The sequence below is a fragment of the Sceloporus undulatus genome, chromosome 3 (assembly GCF_019175285.1).
Source record: "Sceloporus undulatus isolate JIND9_A2432 ecotype Alabama chromosome 3, SceUnd_v1.1, whole genome shotgun sequence".
NCBI lineage: Eukaryota > Metazoa > Chordata > Lepidosauria > Squamata > Phrynosomatidae > Sceloporus > Sceloporus undulatus.
This window is the reverse complement of record NC_056524.1, coordinates 17,206,904-17,228,979: the sequence shown is the minus strand read 5'-3', so window position 1 is coordinate 17,228,979 and position 22,076 is coordinate 17,206,904. Positions and strand designations below refer to the sequence as shown.

At 40.2% G+C, this 22,076-nt stretch overlaps 1 protein-coding gene and 1 long non-coding RNA gene across 12 annotated transcripts in view; one reads left to right on the top strand and one right to left on the bottom strand.

Moving 5' to 3' along the window:
* LOC121926750 overlaps positions 1–5,182 on the bottom strand; it is an 83,418-nt gene extending 78,236 nt beyond the window's left edge. For all 7 annotated transcript variants that reach the window (XR_006103074.1, XR_006103076.1, XR_006103075.1 and 4 more), the window contains exons 1-2: positions 4,945–5,182; positions 3,779–3,938 (exon numbers count right to left, since the gene is read on the bottom strand). This is a non-coding gene — a long non-coding RNA (uncharacterized LOC121926750). The remainder of the gene's footprint in view (positions 1–3,778; positions 3,939–4,944) is intronic.
* Positions 1–22,076, top strand: part of SLC36A4 (solute carrier family 36 member 4) — a 203,330-nt gene that overhangs the window by 117,454 nt on the left and 63,800 nt on the right. The gene's annotated exons all lie outside the window — the stretch shown is intronic.

The window sequence follows — 22,076 nt, the reverse complement described above, 5'->3', positions numbered from 1 at the left end:
CTGGGAAGGCTTTAGACTTTAATGGTTTGGTGAGTACATCAGGTAGTGGCCATTCATTTGGGAATTGATATATATTGGTTGAGCAAGTTAAGCATATAGTTGGTGGCTTTCGACTCAAAACACCTACTTTCTTGTCAGAAAACTCTCAGGAGGTATATAATTGCCTAAACCCTCTTGAGGCTTAGAGAATTAGTTCTAATTCCCACATTATGAGTCATTGAAATGACACTCCCTCCCCCCCATTGCTAATATGTGAGTTGAACCTTGCTACTATGAAATCCACCCACAACCATTGAACTAGGGATGAGAGAATTTTGTTCAGTTTGCATTTTGATAAATACTTAAGACAGTTTATATTGGTTGAATCAGATTACAAACTGGAATGCACTTAACCTTCATACTGTCCAGAATTTTGTGATGCACTTCTCATGACAAAAAGATAAAAAAATACTAAAATAAAAACACATATTTGGGATATGCATATAGGGAGATGTATACATGTCAACATGGGTTTCAGAGAAAAAATCATGTCAGACTGGTCTGATCTCTTTTTTTGATAAAATTACCGGCTTGGTAGATGAAGGGAAAACTGTAGACATAGCATATCTTGATTTCAATTAGGCCTTTGACAAAGTCCCCCATGACATTTTTGCAAACAAGCTAGTAAAATGTTGGACAATGAAAATGGATTTAAATGGATTAGTAATTTGTTGACCAGCTGAACCCAAAGGGTGCTCATCAATGGCTCTTTTTCATCCTGGAGAGAAGTGACCGGTGGGGTCCCACGGGGTTCTGACCTGGGCCCAATGCTATTCAACATCTTTATCAATTGACTTGGATGAAATTATAGAGGGCATGCTTATAAAATGTACAGATGACACCTAATTAGGAGGAGTAGCTAATACCCCAGAGGACAGGATCAAAATTCAAAATAATCTGAATAGATTAGAAAGCTGGGCCAAAACTAACAAAATGAATTTCAACATGGAGAAATGTAAGGCATTGCACTAAGGGCGGAAAAATGAAATGCACACATATAGGAAGGGTGACACTGGCTGAGCAAGACTACATGTGAAAGGGATCTAGTAGACCACAAGTTGAACATGAGTCAACAGTGCCATGCGGCAGCTAACAAGGCCAATGCAATTTTAGGCTGTATCAATAGAAGTATAGTGTCTAAATAAAGGGAATTAATAGTGCCACTCTATTCTGCCTTGGTCAGGCCTCACCTGGAATATGGTCTCCAGTTCTGGGCACCACAATTTTAAAAAGATGTTGATAAACTGCAGTATGCCCAGAGGATGGCAACCAAAATGGTGGAAACCATGCCTTATGAAGAAAGATTTAGGGAGCTGGGTATGTTTAGCCTGGAAAAGAGACGGTTAAGGGGTGATATGATAGCCCTGTTTAAGTATTTGAAGGGCTATCACATTGAAGATGGGGCAAGTTTGTTTTCTGCTGCTTCAGAGACTAGAACATGGAACAATGGATGCAAGCTACAGGAAAGGAGATTCCACTTCAACATTAGGAGGAACTTCCTGACAATGAGAGCTGTTTGACAGTGGAACACACTCCCTCAGATTGTGGTGGAATCTCTTTTGGAGGTCTTTAAGCAGAGGCTGGATGGCCATCCGTCGGGGATGTTTTGATTGTGAGTGCCTGCATGGCAAGGGTTGAACTGGATGGCCCTTGTGGTCTCTTCCAACTCTGATTCTATGAATTGCTCCTCATAGGGAATGGTTTCTAGACCTTTTACCATTTTGATCAGCCTACTCTGGATATGCTTCAGCTTCTCAACATTCTTTTTGAATTTTGGTGTCCAGAACAAGGCAGTATTCTAAGTGAGGTCTGACCACAGCAGAATGGAGTGGCACTATTAGTTCTCTCAGTCTGGACACTGTACTTCCATTGGTGCAGCTTTTTTAGCTGCTTCATCACAACACTGTTGACTCATGTTCAACTTGTGGTCTACTAGGACTTCAAGATTCCTTTTACATGTATTATTGTCAAGCCAGGGGTCCCCATCCTATATTTGTGCATTTCATTTTTTACTGCCTAAGTGCAGTACCTTACATTTCTTCCAGTTGAAATTCATTTTGTTGGTTTTGGCCCATCTTTCTGATCTATTAAGGTCATTTTGATTTGTGATCCTCTCCTCTAAGGTATTAGCTATCCCTCCTAATGGTGTAATTTGTAAATTCGATAAGCATGCCCTCTGTTATTTCATCCAAGTCATTGATAAAGATGATGAATAGAACTGGGCCTAGGACAGGACTGGTCACTTCTCTCCAGGATGAAGAGGGAGGAATTCAAACTTGCATTCAAACTCGTACAAAAGTTGAGGGCCCATTATTTAGAGGGGAAAAAAGTTAAAAAAATTCTGGGTGCTTCCACACTTGCCTTGACATTTCTCTTTGATTTGTCTTGTTATGAATGCATCCTCCTCCTTTTGTAGTGCAAGCCATTATGAAAAAGTTAGCTAGCTTAACTTAATGATATGCTCGCTTTAACATTTCATGCAACAGGAGCATATTAGAGAATAATGCTTGTGTCTTTGGGAAATATTACAGGTTGCTGGCACATTGCTTTGGCGGCTTATCCTAGGACTTAATTTGGATTTGAATTCTGTTTTGTCTATTTATTTTAGCCTTGCAGGAGAACGAACTGGCCTGTAGAGAAGCTGTTTAGAGAAGATAATGCATTAGGCAAAAGCTTGAAGATACCTTGAGGTTGTACCTATTCTCTTGGCAATTCATGCCTGCCACATTTCATCTCTTTTAAAATGTTTTTGATGGCCTCTAATAACATATTTTGATTTGAAAATATGGGTAGCTTATGGTTTAACTCTTGTAGCTTGTGGAGTTGTGTTAGGGACACACTTCATAGTTCTATGAGAACACGTTAAGGTGCAAATTTAACACAAGTAATATTTTTAAAGAGGGCAACTCTGTGCAGGGCATTATATGTCTTACCAGAGAGACCTGCAGTACGGTTCAGTTAGACTGCAGCTACGAGTTTTTAAATGTCCTCTTAATGGCAGTTAGCTTAATTTTTAAAAACTTTTTAAAGATCTTCTCTTCTTTGGGTTCCAAGGGAAGGGAAAGAGAAATTGTTTGGAGGTTATATTGTGCCTTGGAGTGGCACAGGCCAGGGACCGTTGTCCATCACAGCTTCATTGAATGTGGAATATTTCTCAACCAGTTCACTTGTCACTGGAACTACATGAGCTCATTTTTAATCTGGGGTGACTTTGGGACCATGAACCACACACCTTCTAATTTGGAGGTGAATTCACCCCAGGGAACCTCCCCTTCCCCTCCCCTGGGGGGTGTTATTTAACATTAATGTGCATGATGATCCCAGAGCATGATCAGAGGCAGCCCTGAATCTTTTGTTTGTTTCTTTGTCCCTGTGCACAGCATTTGTGCATATGTGTATGCGTGCTACATCTCTTCCAATTGGATTATTTTATGCCTTGCTCCCAGGAGGAGGCCCTGAATCTAAATTGGACTGCAAGACACACCAAAGATGTGTCTGGAAAAAACTTTTAAAGTCTGGATTTTAAAAATAATCTGGTGCTTCATTGGGAGGAAAACAAATATTGTGTGCAATGTAAAATTTAGAGTAAGGGCTAAGTTGTTTTTCTTCCATCTGTGCCTTCAACCAGAAAGAAAATCTAATGCTCTGTGAACCTTTCCACAGTCACTTTAAGTCCTGTGTGACATCCTCCTGTTCTCTAGGCCCAATCTTAACTTTTAATACTAAATTTGAATCTTACCGTGTTACACACAATTGAAAGGGTAGCATGGTTGTACCACTGGCCCGGCCCAGTAAATGCTGCACAGTGAACTCTTGCAATAGGAAAGCCTTCCAGTAGAGACGTCTGTGCACTTGGCTCCCTCATGATCCAGAACATAATCCATCTGGGGTTTCAGAACCTGTAGAAACCCGCATGAATGGAGGTCATAGAATGATAGAGCTGGAAAAGACCACAAGGGCCATCCAGTTCAACCCTCTGCCATACTGGAATACATAGTCAAAGCACCCCTGAAAGATGGCCATCCAGCCTCTGCTTAAAAACCTCCAGAGATGGAAACTCCACCACACTCTGAGGCAGCATATTCCACTGTCAAACAGCTCTTACCATCAGGAAGTTCTTCCTAATATGTAGGTGGAATCTCTTTTCCTGTAATTTGAATCCATTGTTCTGTGTCCTAGTCTCTGGAGCAGCAGAAAACAAGCTTGCTGCATCCTCAGTATGATATCCTTTTAAATATTTAAACATTACTATCAAGGCACCTCTTAACCTTCTGTTCCCCAGGATAAACATACCCAGCTCCATAAGCTGCTCCTCATAGGAAAAGTTTCCAGACCAGTCATCATTTTGATTGCCCTTCTTTGGACACACTGTGACCATAGGCTAGCCTGCTGTACCTTCCAACATCTAATACATATATAGTTAGAGGGATGTACCCTAAGAATTGCTTGTTAGATCATCATGCCATATCTTTCACCTCTCTTTATCTCCATGTACAAACCCACTCAAGTGTTAAATTCCTTTCTTATACCCCTACCAGAGGTGGCTTGTCTGGTGAGGCTGTGTAAGAGGGCCTTTTTGGTGGCTGGAATTCCTTCCTATGGGATTCTAGGCTTATTGTCTGCCCTCCTAACACTGACAGGTACAACCTTTTAATTTAACCAGGCGTTTGATCATAATGGAGTTTGTATGTACAATATACAATGTTAGCATCTAGGAGTTTCCAGGTGGGATCTGGCTTCAGATGCTCAATAAAGCTCAGGAAGCATCCATAGGGTGGCAGCCCCTTTAGGAATCTTATTCAGAAAGTCTTATTAGGGTGTTAAATAGCTAGCCTCCAACTCTGCTCAACCTTTATATTTGTCAATAAACTAGATATTACAAAACACCAGTAATTTTCCAGTTACCTTAATCAGAGGAAGAAATCATAAACAATCCTCCTGGAATTATCACTGCCTCGAGGTTGCTGTACAAGGGGACAACACTGTTGTTTCTTTTTTCCTCCTGTCTGTTCATTCTTTCTTTTCCCTACAGTTTCCTGGTATTCCTCACGTTACTGTCTCTGATTCCTGTCTTTTTAACTTTGTGTATTCAGCTTCGTAGTTATATTTGTTATTTTGATCTCTAATCCTATTATTGTGAAAGACAGTGTGGTGTAGTAGTTTGAATGTTGGACTATGACTCTGGAGATCAGAGTTCAAATTCCTGCTTGGTCATGGAAAACCACAGCATGAACTTGGGCAAATCATACTCTCTAACCCTTAGAGGAAAGCAAAGGCAAGCCCCGTCTGAACAAATCTTGCCAAGAAATCCCCATGATAGTATTGCCTTAAGGTCATCATAAGTCATAAGCAAGTTGAAGACACACAACAACAACCATTATTGTGCAGGCAACCTTTTGCTTTCCAATTCTTCACTGAATCTTCTTCTTCTGAAGGTAAGATTTCTAATGCTTTCTCCTCATTTCCTTCTGGATGATTTATTTATTTTTCCTTTTTTTAAAAAATGAATTTGCTGAAACTGCTTCTGCTTTCCACTTTTTACTTCTCATTTCCTCCTCTACAAGTTAATTATTTCGCCTCTCAGATTTGAGACAGAAGGATTACATTAATAGGTATTAAACAGATGATAAAATATTAGTAATTAAATGACTGAGGGAAGAACCTTCAAGAATCAAACTGGTATTGAGGCTATGGTAACAATCCTGTTGGTGTCATACACATGTACAAGTTCCCTTTCCTAGTAGTTATACTTTCTCTACCATTGCACAATGGATATTACATCTATACACAGATTTATGTAATGAGTATGATTGCTAGCAGGCTAGAAGGTTCTAGAGTTTTTAGCAGGATCATGACCAAATGTTAAGAGCTGCCCAATGGTATTGAAAGGTTTGTTTTCTATTTAATAGGGCTTGCTAGATAGTTTCACTTTATCCTGACAGCTCAAAGCTGAGGATAAACTGGCAGCTTGGAATAGGCTGGTGGAATAAACTTTTTTGAAGTTTGTGCAGTTCCCATAGCTGTTGGGATAAGAGATGGCTTAGGCCTTTGCATTTCAGTTTCTTTTTTCCACTTCTGCACTTTATAGCCTTGGGAGTCCATCTACTTCAGTCTCACCTGGGAGTGGGGTGCTATCCAGCCCAGAGACCCCATCATCCAGCCACAGGGTATTGGTGTTTTGTGATAGTCTGGGTAAAATTATTTGCTTAGGGGTCCAGTTCTACATGGAGATGCTGGAACGCGTCATCTAAAGGGTGGTGATGTTTCCTCTGCTGTGCACCTTCTGCTACATCATTTCCCATTAATAATGCTTATCTTATAGCAATTGTGTATGCCAAGTTTTGGTCTCTAATGAAGTCTTCAGAAAGCCTGGAATTGCAGCCATTTCCAGCACAGAACAATGTATTCAGCTCATGGTTGTGTGTGTATTGCCAGCGTAACTATTTACTTGGGTGGTACACAAGTATTTGTCAATGCCTTCAGTATACCAGTGTATTAATTGGCACTGTGGAAATAACCACTCTGCATTCACCACTGCACAATGGAACAATAATGGAACTTTGGCAGATACACAGTTGATAGCACAATATTGGTGCATTGACACCCACCACTTAATTATGTGTGTGCAAATTTATGCCATACAGATGCAGTGCAGGAACTTGGCTGAAATCCTTTCATACTGTTGTTCTTCATCCTGATCTGTTGCTAAATTTGGACCTTTTAAAATTCAAAAAATTATTTCAAATATCCATAAATTTTACCTTCTCGTCTTTTCTCATTTGTTTCTTTTCCCTTCCCCATGGATGAACGATTTACCTTTTCAAAAGACAAAATAATATGGCAGGGGGAGATGGTCACTTTGTGTCGAAGTCCATTTTAAGAAAGAAGAAGCCATTGAAAATAAATGGAGGAAAATACACCAATAAGATTACTTAAGGAGGAAATTGAGTATCAAAGATAAATGTATCTTTCCCTTTATGCCCTTCCCACCACATAATTGCTCACCTGATAAAAACTCACCATATATTACGCTAAATAATGTCACATCCTTGTGATGTCCCACTACATCTTTTCCCTTTCAATCTCTTGATATTTTGTTTTAAAGGTTAAACCAACAAAGGGTATACAGGCATCTTTAAAGGGTAACAACATTTGTCGTGTCGTGTATGTTTTGTAGAAGTCTTGCTCAAATAAAATCATAGCTTCTGAAATTCAGTGAATTTTTTTATTCAGACTTACTCCAGAAAATTCTCATCCAAGGGATGGTGTGAGGTTTGAAGACCCGGATCCTCCGCTGCCTCCTCCTCTTCCCAAACCTTTTTATGTGTAAAATGTACACATCCATGGAGTCAAATATTGAATTTACTTAAATTAAGCTTTTCAAATTTTTGAAGTCAAAGGCTTTCAAGGCCAGCATCCATAGTTTTTTGTGGGTTTTTTGGGCTATGTGGCCATGTTATAGAAGAGTTTGTTTCTGATGTTTCGCCAGCATCTGTGGCTGGCATCTTCAGAGAACAAAGATGCCACCCACAGATACTGGCAAAAAATCAGGAACAAACTCATCTAGAATATGGCCACATAGCCTGAAAATCCCACAAAAAAGTTTCCAATTTGAACTATGTGATTTCCTTATACTCTAAAATGTTAAAATATGAATAGACATGAATGGAGAAATATGCATACTAAATAAACAAAATATTTTTATTCATATGCTATGTCAAGTGGGGGAGCACGACACCACATGTAGATGTAAAGCAGGCATGGGGATCCCAAGGGTAAAAAGTCTGAGTACCACTGACCTAGATTGCAATCTTGAGGGCAAGGCCTGTGATTTAAACTTAGGCTCAGTGCTGTATTATTAAAGTGCTTTCTAAAATAGTAACATTGATGACAACTCCCTGTATCAATTGTAATATAGGATGAAGGGGAGGACATGAAAGTGGTTCTTCTCTTGGCACCCCAGTTGTGGACCTAGAGACTGATTGGCACCCACAGTAGAGTCATTCCAGCACCAAGTATAAACATGGCTTTTACAAAAGTATTTGGGAGTTAAATGCGTTTATCCAAGTCTGCTCAGGCACCTGGTCTTCAGTTTAAATTGTTTTAATTGCATTTAAACTGCCATGTTTTAACTTAGTGACCCTCAAATGTTTTTAGTATACCACCCCTTTTCTCTTTGGCGGCATTTCTAGCACACATACCCCATTCCTATTCTTGACATTAGGTCTACTGTTCTACTGCAAATCCAAAACAACCAGTCTTGGTCACTGCTCCCTTTGCACCTGATCACCCTGGAAGCAATGACTGAGAAGCTCTCACCTGTGCTGGCCTTTGTAAACACCAAGGCTGCACAGTGGCTTTAAGGGGCCTTGAAAAGAGAAGTTTCATGCAACCCTCATCTCCACCATGGTACTAAAAGCTGCTGATTCCACCTGTCTTTCTTGCACACCGATACTTTGGCTGAAGCCTGCCGTGCTGCCCCTCTTTCCCTCACAGCCCCCCTTTACATCATTGTTCCCATGGATCTTTTCAGCGCCCCCAGGGGGGGCAGTGCTACTCACTTTGGGAATCACTGTTTAAACATCAAATTGACTTATATGCTTTTAATCTGTTCAGTTTTTATTTTTTTAAAAAACTGTTTTATGCTGGGTGATCTTTTGCAAGCCATATGCTCTCAGTCTCAGGGGAAGATAAAGACAAACCGCTGAACAACATTAGCCAAGAAACCCTATGATCAGTCCACCCAGTAGTTTCCATAAGTTGGAAACAATTTGAAGGCGCACAACAACAAACAACAATGTTGACTAGAATAGAACCCTAGAGTTGGAAGAGACCACAATGGCCATCCAGTTCAACCCCCCTGCCATACAGGAACTCTCAATCAAATATCACCGATAGGTGGCCATCCAGCCTCTGTTTACAGACCTCCAAGGAGGGAGACTCCACTGCTCTCCGAGGGAGTTTGTTCCACTGTCTAACAGCCCTAACTGTTAGGAAGTTCCTCCTAATGTTGAGGTGGAATCTCTTTTTCTGTAGCTTGCATCCATTGTTCTGGGTCCTGTTCTCTGGAACAAAAGAAAACAAGCTTACTCTCTCCTCAATATGACATCCCTTCAAATATTTAAACAGGGCTATCATATCACCTCTTAACTTCCTCTTCTCCAGACTAAACATCCCCAGCTCCCTTAGTCGTTCCTCGTAGGGATTGTTTTCAAGACCCTTCACCATTTTAGTCACCCTCCTTTGGACATGCTCCAGTTTCTCAACATCCTTTTTGAATTCTGGTGCCCAGAACTGGTCACAGTATTCCAGGTGGGGCCTGACCAAAACAGAATAGAGTTCCACTATTACTTCCCTTGATCTAGAGACTATACATCTATTGATGCAGCCTAAAATTGAACTAAATTGCATTTATTTTATAATAATAATAATAATAATAATAATAATAATAATAATAATAATTTGTATTGCGCTTTTTCACAAAGGAATCAAAGTGGATTCCAACAGTATAAATAAAACATCAAACAATTAAAAATTACAATAAAAAACCCCAAACCCAACCACTCCTCCAATCATAAAAACAAGTGATCAACTCCTAAAAAAAGATTAAACATAAAAAATTTTTTAAACTGTCCAATATGAATACACTAAAATTTCAGACATATTAGTGCTAGAAATGATTCTTCCTCTAGAGGAGAGGGGGGACGGGGGAGATGGTATCAATCAATTTTGATATTGGTATCAATAGAGGGGGAGGCAAGTCTAATGGATGTAACCTAGTCTGGAAAGGCCTGCTGGAAGAGATCCGTCTAAATAGCCTTTTTAAAGGCTTTCAAGGAGGTAGCATGGTGGATCTTGTCCGGCAGGTCGTTTCAGAGCCTGGGGGCAGCTGATGAGAAGCTGTCTGGTCTTCTTAGGTTGTAGCAGATTCTTCCCAGAGGTCTGAATTGTGTGGGGAGGATTGTATGGAAGTAGGTGCTCCCGCAAGTAGTCAGGACCCAAGTCATGTAGAGCTTTAAAGGTTAAAAACAACACTTGGTACCTTGCCCGGAAACTGATAGGCAGCCAGTGGAGAGATTTTAGTACCGGTGTAATATGGACAGTTCTGGATGTTCCCTTGACCAGCCTGGCTACTATATTGTACCAATTAAAGTTTCCGAACTTGGTACGAGGGTAGCCCCATGTAGAGAACCCAGGATTATGGGCAGAATATATATATATCAGGTAGGTAGGTAGGTAGGATCAGATGAAATGGTTCTCATATTCAGCATTTTATTGTCAATAACAGTCAACAAGGTGCCAGCATGTGGCAATAAAAGACAGTGGTGGCCGTTTCCAGCTGTCTGCTCTTGGCACCTATGCAGTGTATTTTACTGCTTCTGAATGTGGATGGCACATTTCGTTTCTGTAGCTAATATAATAATAATAATAATAATAATAATAATAATAATAATAATAATATTTATTTATTTGTATACTGCCCTCTGGCAAACCAATCCGGGCGGTTAACAACAGTAAAATATAAAATATGACAATTAAAAACACTTTATCCCTCCCCCCCTTAAGACAGTATTAAATAGTATAACATATTAAAAATACAATATCAAGGATAAAAACAGCAATTAAACTAAAAACCCTGATATCCCTTATATATTTATATAAATATTCTTTTTGTCCCCCATAAGAGTCCCTAAGAGTTTTATAACTCATGTTGTATATTTAAATACAGACACATATGCAAATGAAGTTCCCTATTGCTTTAGAAAGCCATCTAAACTGGATATTTTACTACTGTTAATAAATTTCTTGTACCAAGAAGTTTTGTATTTTGCCTTTGGTTCTTTTCTGCTTTCAGCTTTTTTCTTTCTGCTTGCCTGAGTTTTCTTGATCATATAGAATTAAATCCTGATGTACATGAGTTTGAAAACAAATGTGTATTTTCCAAACTCAGGTTGAAAATAAATGGGTCTTTTCAAACTAATCTCTCTCTGTCTGCCTCCTCCCTCCCTCTGTCTGTGTGAGAGAGAATGAGTGAAACATTGCAGTACATCATCATGCATGAATGCTTTAATATTACTGTCCGGAAGCTGAATCTTCATTGTATGCACATTAAAACTGTTGTTTGTGCCTTACCAGTCATGGTTTGGCTGACTCTTCTGCCAGGGCACGAAGTGTATAATTGCTCTTCAGCTGAAATTTTAATTTTGTCAGCTGACGATTTGAAGAAGAGGGATGTAGCCACCTCACCATACAGCAACTTTCCAAGCTAATTTATTATTTGGCACAGATGATGAAATACAGACTGAGACTTCAGGGAAAATCCTTGATGGCATTACAGTCCAGAGCTTCGGCACATTTGGAGCTTTGGAGTACTCCTCAAAAATCAATCTGGGTGTTACATAGGATTGGTTTCAGTGTATCAGTGGATCTGAGAAGAAAAATATCTAACACCCCTTTCACTCTACAGTATATTGTTATAGCAGTATGATTCCACTTTAACAGCCATGCCTGCATCCTATGGAATCCTTGGATATATAATTAGAGGAGGCACTGACAATTCTAAATACTTTTCCTTAAACTGCAGATCTCAGGTTTCCACTGAATGGAACCATGGCAGTTAAAGTGATATCATAGTACTATAAATGTGGGGTGTGAAATGGTCCAGGTCATTTATTTCATCACTGTCCTGAAAATGAGGGATGAGCACCTACATGCCATAATCAAATGTTGCTTCCCACTCCCTATGCTTTCTTAGATGAGGGTCTTTGGAGTGTACTCGACAATACTGTGAATTTATCCAGTGGTACCTTTGTGGGAGTACAAAATACTTCTGCTTACACTTCTTCTTGTTGTGTGCATAGTCACTTCCAACTTTTAGCAAGCCTAAGGCGAATGTATCATGGGGTTTTCTTGGCAAGATTTGTTCAGAGGAGAATCCAAGGATGTTTTATCCTTGCATACATGGTTGAAAAAGTTTTGTAACATTCTCCCAACTGTGGGGAGAAATTAATTCATTCTGTGTAGTATGCACTTCGTAGTCAAACATCCAAGTATTCTTGGGGATTATTTTGTGCTAAAAACATTTTTTGTGTGTAGAAAAACCACATGTGTTTCTTTGCAGAATAAATCCCTAGAACAAGATGTTCACATACCAGGGAGAAACTGCATAAAAGTCTTACTATTCTGTTATTCTTCCCAAGCAGCTTCTCAGGAGGTACTGAGGGCTGGGTTGGTCAGCATAGGTTAGAGAGGCTCAGCAAAACCAGGTGTTCCAGTTTGCATGAGTGTTTTAACTAGTGCATGTATTCTCCACTTTAGATTTCAGGTGTTCTTGGATTCTGGCTCCCACAGTCTCAGAATGCTGGCTGTGAACGATGGGTTCCAACAATATCTGTGAGCCTAGGATTGAGAACAGCTAGGCTAGTGGAAAGCCATTATTGGAGGCACTGTACTTCATTGGTTCTGTTCCTACCTCTCGGGCAGGTTCCAGATGGTGATGCTGGGGGACAGTTGCTCTCGTAAGAGACAACTGACATCCGGCGTCCCTCAAGGCACCATCCTGTCCCCCATGCTTTTCAACATTTACACAAAGTCGCTGGGCGAGGTCATCTGGAGACATGTGGCTTGGTGTTATCAGTATGCTGATGATGACACCCAAATCTATCTCTCCATGTCTCCGACTGAAGCAGTGACCAAGGATGGCATTTTGCCTCTGAATGCCTGCCTTGGGTCAGTAATGGGCTGGATGAGAGGAAACAAACTCAAGTTGAATCCAGAGAAAATGGAGGTACTAGTGATAGGTACCCCTCACCCAGGGAAGGAGATCTGCCATCCAGTCCTGGATGGGGTCACACTTCCCCTGAAGGACGAGGTTCGCAGTTTAGGTGTGCTTCTGGATTCGTTTTTACTGTTGTCATCTCAGGTGGAGGCGATATCCAGGAGTGCTTGGCACCAACTTCAATTGATACGCCAGCTGCGTCCCTACCTGGCCCAGGAGGACCTTGAAACAGTGGTACATGTGCTATTAACTTCTCGTTTAGATTTCTGTAATGCGCTCTACATGGGGCTACCTCAGTACCATACCTGGAAGCTTCAGTTGATTCAAAATGTTGCAGCCAGATTGATCACTAAAACATCTAGATCAGAATATATCACACTGGTATTAAAATCTTTACAGTGGCTACTGATCAGCTTCTGGGACCAATACAAAGTGTTGGTTATTACCTTTAAAGCTCTACATGGCTCAGGCCCAAGTTACTTGAAGGAACGCCTCTCCCTACACAATCCGCCCCGCACACTCAGAACATCTGGAAAGATATTACTAGAGTACCCCAAAATCAGACTGAAATTGACCTATGACAGGACATTTACTGTTGCTGCCCCCAGACTTTGGAACAACCTGCAGGAGGAGATCCATCGCATCAACACCCTAGATGCTTTTAAGAAAGCATTTAAGGCAGATCTCTTCTGGCGGGCTTATCCATTTGATCCACCATAATGGAACCTCGGTAATACCCTATCTTCCACTAATTTTATATAGGTATGGACTGTATTAATTTTATGAATTTGTCTTGTTCATTAATTGATGTAATTTTAGATAATTTGTTCTTGTTGTAATGCTGATTTTATTTTATTTATTATTAAATGGGGTGTAGCTATAGAGGGGGCTAAGTGAGAGCATTTGCCTTCCAATAGGAATTCTGCCCCTCCCAATGAAATTTTCCTTCATTCCCCAATTTTTTAGTATTACAGTAACATTTAGAAATGCAATTTAGGCTTTCAAAGAAAAGAGGCAAGCAGAGTGACCAAGAGAATGCGAATATAGCAAATATAGGAAGAGTTCTAGCTGTGAATGATTTTAAGTCTCTCACTCTTGTAAATGCTAGAAATTTGGGACTGAAGAAATATTTATTTTGAGGAGCAGAGTTCTTATGGGTGTGTGTGCAAAAGCCCTCAGTTTTCCTCTCCTGCACCAATACCCTGGATTGAAATCAATCCAAACTGGGTGTAAGTTACTGTTTTGTAAACCACATAAAAGGAACGTATAATAGTGATGGAATCTCAGATCTTTACATTGATATAAAACGTTTCCTGATGATGGTGAGTTTAGTATTGTCTGTCCTACAAAGATCTCTGGGATCTTAAGCAGGTGTCTTTCCTATCTTCTGCTGCCTGAACATTTAACTCACAATACCTGGGGTAGAACCTGGATCCTTCTGCATGCAAAATATGTGTTCAGAGCTATTATCTCTCTGCATTTCTCCTTAGAAGGCCTTCTAGTTTGTGAGAGATAATGTAGCTTTGGCTGTATTGTAATGAGCCATTCTACTTGTGTAGCACATTTGTTTCTCCAAAAGCAAACTTTACAGCAGATATGCTTTGCCAACACTTGAAACAGCTTCTATTTAAAATTATATTTATTCACAGTTTTATGTGGTCTGCCCCCTCACAGCTGTTGCATCAAAATGTAGTACTAAAAAAGAAATAGGAAAATAAAATAAAATAAAAGGTCCAGGCACAACCAGAAACTCCTTTAACATGCTGATTATGGCTTGTTGAGCATTTGAGGCTGGTCCTCTATACTTTAGTTAAGTATATGGAATGGGTTCCAAATATAGAGATGCCCAGTAGCATCAATTAAACTTCTGGAAGGGGAGGATGGGTTGTAGTCCCTTTCTTTGTTTTTGGACTATGTTTCTGAGAGCTGGGATAATGTCTCAATTCAGTCATAAGTGAGGCTGTGTTATGAGGTTACAGTGTATTCGCAAACTGGCAGATTGATATGATTTGGACATTTTCCAGTTTGGTCTCCAAAGCAAAACAAAAAGGGGGGAGGAGGACAAAATGAGAACACACACACACACACACAGAGAGAGAGAGAGAGAGAGAGAGCGAGAGCGCTAACTACAACATGGTCAGCCTAAAAGAAGAATCCAACCAAGGTTTTCTGTTTGTAAGCAAAAGAAATATTCCATCCAGACACAACCTTCTGTCAACAGCCCATCAGTTACTGCAAACTGAAGAAATCATATTTCTCCTATCAGCATATAAACACCTCCCCTCAGGGGAAAAAAAAATCCGTCAGCACACCTCAGAGGAAATACACACCCGACGAAATTCAGTATGAAAAGCCTTCACTACATTCAGCTGACAGGGTATGCATCCCAAATTCAGGTTTAGCACTTTTGTTTGGACAGCAGGGGATGGCAAAGCCTTATTTTGTATTCCAACTAAAGAGGCTGTAAAATGCTATATAGGTATTTCCAATGTCAAGCACATGTCCATTCTTGTATGGAGACTGTCCTGCTTGTCCAACGTTGAGTGTAGACCAGCAAACCTTACATGTTGCTGCCAGTTTGCCAGCAGCTCTGAGTCTTGAACTAGCACTGAGAACATTAAGAAAATCTTCTCCTTGCCACTTCTGATCCTCTTGAAAGTATGCCAAGAGTGCTTTGTTCCTTCAGGTGTAATGTTGTGGGAATTTGTGAAGCACTATCAGACAGAGGCCATAAGTTACCTCCTTTTCTCTTTAAATGAAAAACCTGTGAAGGGTTTGTCAGAAGAATAACCCACTTTCTTCCCGTACATTCATCACAAACTCATTGTCTGAGTGTTGATCTATATGAGGCTAAGGCAGCACCATGCATGCACAAGAGGATGGGAGATGGAGGCAAAATGAGTATACATGGTCAGCGGCCATGAAGTAGTGTCTGAGTAGCATGGTATAGTGGTTAGAGTGTTTGACCCTGGAGACCAGGGTTCAATTCCCAGCTCAGCCATGAAACCCATTGGCTGAATTGGTGGCAAGTCATATGTTCTCAGCCTCAGGTAGGGGCAATAGCAAACCTTTGAACAAGTCTGGCTAAGAAAACCCCATGATAGGCTCCCCTTAGAGTTGCCATAAATCAGAAATGACTTGAAGGCACACAACAACAACAAACTGCCAGGGAGGAGGAGCAGAATGACGAATGAAGATACTTTGGGGGCTGCTAATGCCTGTGGAGCAGTAGTAGATAGGGATGGAAGAAATATTGGTTAGCTATTCATTTTCCTGGCAATTGGGAAACGCTGTCAGGAAGAATACAGGCAGCTGTGTGAATCTACAGAGAGAATCAGCACACCTCAGCAAGTCTTTGGCTGTACAGAATTGTATGTGTGTGTGTTTTACAGAAATGTGTTTTCTGCACAGAAAAAAAATACTCTATACTTCTGTGCACAGTTTTTTAAATGTAACTCCCCATACATTTCTGCACAAAAACATGTCTTCTGCATAGAAAATATGTTTTCTGTGCAGAAAAAAACAACACGTGAATTACTGCTTATTCAGTGTGGGTTATTTTCACAGAAAAAGTGTATTTCTGCTTGTACAAATTCTTCCCAAAATATGAATGGAGATTTTGGGAGTGTTCTCATCCAGCAGAGGGAATGCTGCAGAAATTTCTCATTCTTGTCTGTGAGGTTAAGGAACATGAATTTTTACATCCCTGGGAGCAAACCATACAACAACATTTTCTTGCAGGTCCCATTGGTTTGGTTCTTATTTGCAGTTTTGCAGTACCACACAAATGGCTCTGACAGCCTTGCTTTTGTTAGCTGACGTTAGCTGAAATTCTAAATCAACAATCAGCTCCCATTTGATTAAATGTTTAGTTTCAGTTGAGTTGTCTGGATACAGTTCTCTGAAGAAAATCCTCTTGTTGCCTAGCTAAAACTCCTTAAGAATATGGGAGAAGGAAGAGAGAGAAAAAAACAAATGCTTCTAAATTTTCTACTTTTGAATGTAGTGACATAATAGGCAGTTCCCAACAAGGCAGTCTTTTGAGAGGCAATCAGCTCAGGCTTTCTTCTGTATTAGAGAGGAGTGGTATTCCTCTTGCCTTTGTTTCATTCTTTCCATGTCTTTTATTCAGTTCTTTAGAGCTTCCTGTGACAGAGGAGAGGAAGGGAACAGGGTCATGCTTACGTTCTCAAATTGATGTACTGCTCCTTTTGTCTTCTTTGGCATGTACGCAACATCAAGCTTTCATACACTGTGCAAATGGATTGGAACAAGGGATGTTCTCCTCTCTTAAAGGCTGCATTTATATGTAACAATAACCTATGGCTTATCATGATGGAAACAATCCAAACTGAGCCATAGTCTTGTACATGGTCTTTCTTCCTCTGATAACTGGGTGGAGGAGCCACAAAGCTACTGAAAAAACTACTGGGAATTGCAGCTTTTCATCTGAACCTTAGAAGCTGTAGCCACACTTGTTTTATTTGTCTTCTTCTTCTTGTTGTGGCTTTTGTGTGCCTTCAAGTCCTTTTTGACCTATGGCGACCCTAAGGCGACCCTATCATGGAGTTTTCTTGGCAAGATTTGTTCAGAGGAGATTTGCTATTGCCTTACCCTGAGTCTGACAGAATGACTTGCACAAGGTCACCCAGCTGGCTGAGCTGGGAATCAAACCCTGATCTCCAGAGTTGTAGTCAAACTCTCAAACCATTATGCCATGCTGTCTTATTGAGTACATTTATATCCTACCTTTCCTCCAATGAATTCAAGACCAGGGTATGTGGATGTCCTTCTCTCTATTTTTATCTTCATCACAACCCTATGAGGTAGGTCAAGACTGGTTCAAGTCACCCAGTGAGATTCATGGCTCATTAGGGACTGAATCATCCATTTCCCATATCCCATCTGAACAATCTGTAACCACTACACCCCAGACAACCTCCCTGAAATAAACCAGATCCAAAGTATGGGCATACATCTGTTAACAAAGCCTCTTCACAGCAAAGCTCCTTTTTACAAAACATTTTATACCAGTCCATTCCCACTTTTGTCCTCCTCTTCTATCTAGCTGGAAGGATTTTTTAGCAGCATTGGTATTTGGAGGATGATGAAGGAAGGCTGGAGAAGAAGAGGCTTTCAGAATCAGGTTGCAGCAGCATGTCTGCTATAAACAGTGCAATAAATTTTGAGCTGGGAAAGAATTCTGTTCTAGCTGATCCTTCTATATAGCTATGTTTGTGCCTGCTTACAACAGGCAGGTTAAACAGAAGGTTCCTCCAAAAAGGAGAGAGTCGATAAGTCTGCTTCACCAGTTACTCCCGGCATATTACAAAAGCATACGGTAAATTTGTATGTTTGTCCATTGAAATGGAAGTATTAAGAAAAGTAATGGCTGATGAAAGAAAAAGCAACCCCTGAATTTGCTTTGGAAGAAGCTTTCATGTGATCATGAGAAGATTCCAAATGATTTTGTTTATGTGCAAAGCTTATCTGATTGCTTCATTTCACATGCACATATTGTTAGTTTTGAATTTGCTGAAACATACTGAATTGCTCTCCTTTCTTGTGCTGTAGGAACCCATCCCTCTTCTTTCCATGTTATTTCTGCTTCTAGTACAAATTCTGTTAAAGAAGTAATGCCTGGGAATGTATCAACTTCATTAACATCAACTTCATTATTATTATTATTAACCTTTATTTATAAAGCGCTGTAAATTTACACAGCGCTGTACATACAATCTTTTTAATTGGACGGTTCCCTCCCCTCAGGCATTAACAAAGTTGGCTTATTTCAACAAACCTTAAATAAAATTAAGCATACTTTAGAGGTCAGATTGAAATGCTAAACTGTGGTTCGGGGGGGGGGGGGGGGAATGGGAGCAAAGCTTTCCAGTCTTCTTGTGGGTACACTGGAGGAGGAAAATGGGAACGTCAGCCTGAAACATACTATTACCACAATGATAAATCTGGTGTATTGAATGGGCGAAGAAACTCAGACTTGGGGAGTGAATCAAGTCTGCCCAGAGTCCCAATCTACTTATCTTGGACTCCCCAGAAGGCAATGCCCCCTCCTTATAAAATCTTTATCTGGTAATTTACAAGATTTTGTAGTTTTCCTCCTGTTCTAAAATGCAGCTATGCTTCTCCTAGGACACAATTACTGACAGTACAATTGGCCCTCCTTATCCATGGCTTCTTTATCCAACCATCCATGCTAGAAACTAGCAATAGCAAGTACATATCTATGCCGCTTATCAGTTCACATAAGCATTTTCTATGTGTGTGTGTGTAAAACTTGCAAAAAGCAAAGCTTGATTTTTGCCATTTTACATAAGGAACACATTTTAATATACTGCTGTATTTAATGGGACTTAAGCATCCATGGATTTTGTTATCCATAGGGGTCTTGGGACCCAACTCCAGTGGATATCAAGGGCTCACTGTATGAGCATTAAGCTAAATGTAATTTTAAGCTGAACTAATGCTGGCTCCCCACTCCCTTTTACCTTTGGGCCCATCTGTCACTGAAATGAGGCTGCCGAGAACCACGAAACTGAAGTCAACCTTTGGGCTGAAGAAAGTTTGCCATCCCTTGGTTTACTGCGACATCTACATGTGGTCAAGATGTCTCAGAGAGAATTCCATCTGAGGTGAGGGAGTTACTTTTTAAGAATAATGTTGAGTAGAGGAAAAACTTAAACCTTCCAATAGAGCCAGAGGAGTTGATTGTGGAATTGTGGACTCTTTGACAAGCTGTCGGGAAGCCTTATATTGCTGCCTCTGCAACTCCCCCTCAAGCATACACCCCTCCTTGCTGCTTCTTTTAATTGCATATTTCTGCAGAAAGAAATTAAACCTTGTCTTGAATTTTGCTCACTGCTATGCTTGCATTAGAAACCTCAGCTGAACTGCCACAAAGAATTTCAAGCAAGGCAAGGAAGTTACATAAACTTTCTTCTGCATTAATGGTCCAGCCTACCCAAACAGGAGATGACATGATAAAAAGTTTTCTTGCACTGTGCTCCTTTTGCCAGTGATTAGGAAATGTATGATTGAATATTCCTCTTTCATATGTGTAGGAAAAAAGTGTAGTCTTTTTTCTACTGGGGCCTTCATTCAGTGATGGCAGGGCCAAGGGCAAAAGAATGACACAAAAATGGAGTTTTATTTTCACTTTGAGCTTATACTACTAGTAATTAAGCCTTAGGAGAGGCATGCCAGCATTTTAGATTGGAGAAAAATCTGTACTAAAACTGGGAAACCCATACTTTCCAATTGTGTCCTGGTTTGGCAGGGACAGTGCCAATTAATCTTTTGTCCTCCCACTTTTTGAGTTGCTTTTAAAATGTCCCACTTTCTTTTTCCTTCACCCACTTTGTCCCTTTCTCCTCAAACTTTTTCAGTTGTTGCAAGATGACTTCAAAATGCAAAACTGGGGGCAGTACACATGGGCATTTGGTGACACCCTAATGCCAAAATTAGGGCTATGATCCAGCATCTATACAGTATGTTCCAAGCCCTAATATCGGCGCCATTACATCACAACGCTGCAACCTTGTCCACATGGGGTGCAGCCTCATGATGTAAGTGCGCTAGTGCGCTCACACGCGTCTGGGTGGAATTGGCGTCATAAGGGCTGTGACGCAGCCCATATCGCGCTGCAAAAAGGAGCTGCTCTAGGCGGCTTTTTGCTGCGCAGTGTTGCCACTGTGTTTGGTTGCTGTAGCAACGTGGTGCAGCAAAGAGGAGCGGTGTTTTGTGGCCCGTGTGTATCACCTCTTAGTTTGAACTCAACTCAGCATGGTGGAAAGGAGAAGGGAATGAAATCCTGTCCTTTCCAGTAGACTGAGACTGCAGCCATTCCTAGATAGTGTGTTCTTCTTTTTGATCATTTTTGTCACACGCTGATGTTACTTGGCCATGTGTGTTTCAGTTGTCATCTGGAGGTTATGAAAACCACATATATAAAAAACAAATAATGTTGTAATGGGGAAGGACTAGATTTGGCCCTGAGGCTGAGGTTCCCCACTCTGGTTGAAGATTATGTTAACAATGTCTGGTAAATAGCTGTACAACTTGCTCACCTTTCAAAGATCTGTGGCTTTTGATGTACCAATGTTTAGTTTGGGGCCTTGCTGTTTATGAGTAATATTGGCAACCTGCATATTTTAATATTTAAATATTTAGAAAAATTAAATATTTAGTAGTTTGTCAAAGGGGAATTGAAAGTGCCTCTGCCTCTATCGTAGAAGGTAATAAAACACACTCTAGAATTGTTTTTCTTATAATAATACATTTCCATTCTGCCCACATTCAAGAGTTGAGGTTAAGTGATAATTTACAACAGCAAATAAATGTATGACACTGCAATGAGAATAAATCCTAATTTTATTAAATGCCTCCAAGGCTTTGAGAAAAAACATGTGAGTTTTTTAAGATAAGAGAAGTTTGTTAAATAATCTATAAAATGTGAATCCATGTCAGATTCAAACTATTTCACTTAAGTAATAATGAATTGGGTTTAAAATAGACTACAATCCTGTTGGTGTCATTGTCATATGTCTTGGATATGAATGGCTGTCAGTGATAGTGTGGTGGACAAGGTCTCAAATTCAGTGGGATAGATACAATAGAAGCTATGGAACTGAAGTTGCCATTTCAACCTTAATGGCAACCAACAAAATTCATATAGCATGATGTGTCTGGTTTTGCTGGCTAAGAATTGGGGTTGTAGCCAAATACATCTGGAGACCACATAATTGAGGAAGGTAGCTTTACTATCTAGACTGGCTACTGAGAACCTTGTTTTGGCAGCTCAATTTGTGTTGAATCTTGTGTGGCTTAGCTTCATACCCTGCAGTTTCACAGCCTGGTCAGCACAGTACAAATTAATGCATAGAATTTTGTTGAGTTTTCCTTTTGGGCCACATGTAAAAACATACGGGTGAAATGCAGACTCCACTTTGACTAGATTTTTTATTTTATTTTGCAAAGCATTACAAGATTAGACAAGGACAGAGATCTGTGCACTGCCTGCACTTGCACAGTCTCTAATTAAAAATATAGGTGATAGCAACCTATTCAAAGGGAATTGCCATGCTGTAATCTGAAAATTGATGTCCTAGATCTCTGTTCTAGTGTAAATTGTTAGATGGATTTCAGGATTTGTTCTCTGTTGAAATTCAAGACTATGCAAAACTTTCCAGTCCAGAGAGCAGAAACTTCAAAACATGTTCATCACTTTAGTAGTGAATGTGAA